At 42.5% G+C, this 4,592-nt stretch overlaps 1 pseudogene; it reads right to left on the bottom strand.

The window, feature by feature from the left end:
* Nucleotides 1–342: 342 nt before the first annotated feature.
* LOC130844078 (dematin-like) lies at nt 343–3,569 on the bottom strand (annotated as a pseudogene).
* Nucleotides 3,570–4,592: the final 1,023 nt, after the last annotated feature.

Below are 4,592 nucleotides of genomic sequence, written 5' to 3'. Positions count from 1 at the left end.
GGTGTTGGGGGAGCTGTAAAAGGTGAGGTGCGGAGGAGTGCTTAGGTGCACACAAGGTCCTGGAGCTTTCTCTCCCTGCCTGACTGCTTCCTACTCTCACTCTCCTCCTTCCAGGGCTGAGGGTTCTACCCACCCATTGGTCAAGACAGCTGACAGGTCTGACCTCTAAGTGCCATATTTATCTTTCCTTAATTTCTTCTGGGAACCTTCACATAGGGGTGGAGGCAGGGAGAGGTTGCAAACATTAACTCTGTGTGTGCTTGAGTCCAAATTGGTTTGTCCCATGCAGTTTACCCCAGGGATGACAAAAGAGGACTGCTCCCTCATTATGAGGAAGAAAGTTCATGTCCCACAACCCAGGGCTGCAGAAAACATGGAAAATACCCTTGGGAAGTCCTTGGCTGACAAATGCCTGTCAAATCTGGAGGCAACTTCGTTTGTCCCTTACTGGTCACCTTCAGCATTTCATAGGGACATGTCGGCAGGTGTGGGCTTCCATTCTCACTCCCCATGGGCTGAAGTCTGAGAACTATGGTCAGCTCAGTGTGGTCTTGCCACAGTCAGAGAGAGAACAATTAGACCTTCTATGGTGCAAGGAAGTATGAAAGGGTGTCTGGTCCAGTAGCGACTAGTTCCCTCTGGATGGGCAGTGACTTTTCCATATCTTCTTTCAAGACCATCTTTCCCAAGTTGGACATCACCTTACTGAGTTTCTCTCTTTGATGCTTCCTTGACAACCTTCATTTCTTCTCTGGAGTCATCATATTCCTCCTCTTCCTTCTCTTTCTCAGCCTCCCTGTGAGATATCTTCCGCTTCCTTCATTCTGTCTCCACAATGAAGAGTCATGGGAGGCAGAGCAGTAGTCAGTTTCGATCATGGCCATCTGGTTGGAGTCAGGAGGCTGGGATACAGGGAACTTGGATGACTTGGTGATAAGTTCCTCAGTGAAAGGCTCGCTCGGAGGGCTGCTTCCCATGAACTTTCTGCTTATAGACGAGTGACTTCTTGTAGATATTGGAATCTGGGCAGGTGGTCTTGGGATGATGGAGATGGTACAGGCTGGTTTTTGGGGCTGAAATCTGAAAGATGGTTTCTGGGGATCAGCCCTCTGCCCATACCTCCGGGATGATGAAGGTGGTAGGGGGGTATAGATTTGAGTGACAGTGAGCTCTTGGCTTCTGGGTGGCTCCATGTGTTCCATGAGGGAAGGTAAAGTGGGGCTCGTAGATTGTGAGGTCAGGCTGCCCCATATCCAAGATAGCCTTGTCCTTGGGGATGGCAGCAAAGTCCTTGTGCCCAGAATTTGATTGTCCGTTGAGTCTGTATGCTAGCTCTATTTTTCCAACTGCCATTAAAATAAATGCATAACTAATAATTTTTAAAAATGTTTGTTTATGTACATGTAAAATAAGCCAGGTTATCATCAGCAGTTTGAGAGAGATTAAAGTTTGTGGAAATTATTTTTGAAGGACTATACTACCAGCCATGACCAGACAAGTTTAAAGCAACTATTTTTGAATTGAATGTTTAATTTTGTAAATGCCTGTAAAATAGGCTGTCTGTGAGGTTTTGTAAACTAAATGCTACATAGTAAGAACAATAAGTGGTAAATTTGACTATATAACGTTAACAGTATTATACAAGTAATTTAGTCCCAAATAGATGAACACTTATGTATTTATAAATAAATTTAACGTAATATATGATATTAATATAATTTTGTGAGTTAGAAAACACATTAAAATTAAAATTTTTTAAAGATGGTTATATAAACACAAATAGAAATAGATGTATAAGCAGTTTTCCCCATGATTCAGTTGACAGTCTTGAACAGTCCTTAGTGCTTGTTCTCCATTGGGTCAAATCTGTGACTCAACATCAGAATTCGACTGCTTAGATGAATCAGTGATTTTATATATATATATATATTTTTTTTTTTAATAAATAAATTTATTTATGTATTTATTGGCTGCATTGGGTCTTCATTGCTGCACACGGGCTTTCTCTAGTTGCAGCAGTGGGGGCCACTCCTCATTGTGGTGCATGGCCTTCTCATTGTGGTGGCTTCTCTCATTGCAGAGCATGGGCTCTAGGCTCACAGGCTTCAGTAGTTGCGGCATGTGGGCTCAATAGTCGTGGTGCATGGGCTTAGCTGCTCCGTGGCACATGGGATCTTCCTGGAGCAGGGATCGAACCTGTGTCCTCTGCACTGGCAGGTGGATTCTTTACCACTGAGCAACCTAGGAAGTCCAGTGATTTTATATTTTTTAAAGATTCCATTTTTGTCTTAATCTCTGAGATGACATTGTTTATTTTATTACCTCCCCTCCATAATTTACAATTATGTGCATACTTTTATTTTAGTTGTGTCATAGTGATAACAGAGCAAAACAATGGATCATGAAATCAAGAGAACAACAGCTGAAAGACCAATGAAAGCAGATTTAGGTCAAATTAGTGGTATTCAAGAAGGTTAAACATAGATGTATTTTCTAGGAAAGCTATAGCTAAAAACAAAAGTGAAACATGGGTAACTGAACTGGCAAAGAGATACTTTGCAGACTGCCAACTCAGTATTAAATTACTTACCAGTTGTTTACTTAAGGAAAAACAGGGCTCCTCCAGTTTTTGCTCATGAAGACAAAGGGGAAGCCTTCTGTTTTAAGTAGGATGTGGCTTATAGAAGCATCTTATTAAAATGACATTCTCCCTGTGGGCGTATGTATTAAGAAACAGTTCACCCAGCCTAAAATCAATTACTTCTGCCTATGGCAAAGAAAGACTAAGTTAAACATAATTCTCAGAGGTAGTTAGCATTCCATTGAAGGGTACTGCTTCCATCCAAGAGAGGTGTTACCCAATTTAATCAATTATCTGAGTGTTAAACCTCAGATAGTAAACAACTCAGATTATAAACAGTGCAATTATTAAGGATAACACTTAAGACACAGTGTTTTAACTAGATAATTCACAGAGTAATCAGTGGTTAGCCAGAGAGTTCTGATTGTTTAATATTTACTTGAACTTTTATTCAAAAGTAAACACAAAATAAGTTTGAATATTAACTTATTTCCATGATTCTACACCCCCACCCCATATGTTCTGCACATTGCAGTCAGTTTTCTTTATCAAGGGAAAACTTAGGTCTCTCTTCTGCTTAAAATATTCACCTGTTCTTCTGTGTTCTCTTGGTAGAATTCAAACATTTTTACATGATTTATTGGGCCCTTGATCTGATCCCTCTTTACTTCTCTAGCCTCATCTTTTATCTCTGTACTGTGCAATCTCCTTTCCCCTTTTTCCACTTTAATTGTATACTGTGGTCATTCTGGATTTCTTTAGTTCTTGAAACAAGATATAATTTCTCACTACTGGGCATTAATGTAGACTTTTTCCTCTTTTGGGGATTTTATTCTCTTTCTTTATACCTCATTCATTTCATCATTTACATTTCAACAGAGATACCAATTCCCCTGGACATTTCCCCCTGATTCCCTAAGACTGGATTAATGTTCTTTCTGCATAGTCCCATAATGCTCTGTTTTATACCTGTCATAGGTCTCTCCATGCTGAACTTGCTAGCTTATTTAATACTGTGCTTATTTTCCACACTGTTGTATTCCTAGAGGCTAGATGCTAGGTAGGTAGTAGTGGCTCAAAAAATGTTTATTGAATGACTACATAATTAAACTCTTAGTTGATGCAAAGGTGCTTCTCAGTCTCTTAGTTAATATATAAATGATTCTCAACATATTTTAGAAATTTGATCCACTACCGTCAGAAGCAATGGCTTACTTTATAGTTGTTTTAAAGGCCAATGGGAGGTATAAGAAGATTTCCATTGCATGAGGTATGTGTTGGTGGCTGTATTTAGTTTGAGAAGTTCCCAGGTAACTGCATTATGTTCCCCTGCTGCAATATGGCTTCTGGATTAGATTCAGTAATTTAAGCACAGAAATTCAACCTCTTCCTAAATCAGCTATGAGTTTTCATATAATTTGGAAGTCCTTAACACCAAAATATTGGGGAGGAAAAAAAAAACACCTTATGGGAGAAAAAGATGGCGGCGAAGTAGAGAGACGTGGAGTGCATCCCTCTCCACAGATGCATTGGGAATGCACGGAAGGACACAGTCATTCCCACAGAGAACCAGCTGAACACCAGCAGACGGCCTCGGACACCGGAAAGGGCTGCAGAGAACCTGACATAGCCGGTAGGGAGGCATCTACGAGGGCTCAAAGAGGGTGAAGCGGCGGAGCTGTGGCAGATGGGAGGGAGTGAGAAACATACGGAGGGTCCGCAGCGCAGCTCAGCGTTCCCGGACCGAGACATCGATCCGCGGCTGAACGGAGGGTCCAGGAGCGGGAGCGTGGGAACCGGAGAGCTGGTTCGGGGGAGAAACATTGTTGCCGGTAGGGTGACGGACCGAGAGGACAGGAGGGAGGAGGTCCGCGGAGAGGAGTGCCGATCCCTGAGAGCTGCCCGGCCATGATGGCGGCTGGAGGCTGCAGGCTCCCGGGCGGGGGGGAGGAGCCGTGCGCATAGCTTCTCTCTCTCTTTCTGCGCCTCTGCAACAGGCAGCGGAGAGACG

Source organism: Hippopotamus amphibius, chromosome 1 (genome assembly GCF_030028045.1).
Source record: "Hippopotamus amphibius kiboko isolate mHipAmp2 chromosome 1, mHipAmp2.hap2, whole genome shotgun sequence".
NCBI lineage: Eukaryota > Metazoa > Chordata > Mammalia > Artiodactyla > Hippopotamidae > Hippopotamus > Hippopotamus amphibius.
The sequence above is the reverse complement of the archived record's forward strand: the minus strand, read 5'-3'. Positions and strand labels throughout refer to the sequence as shown.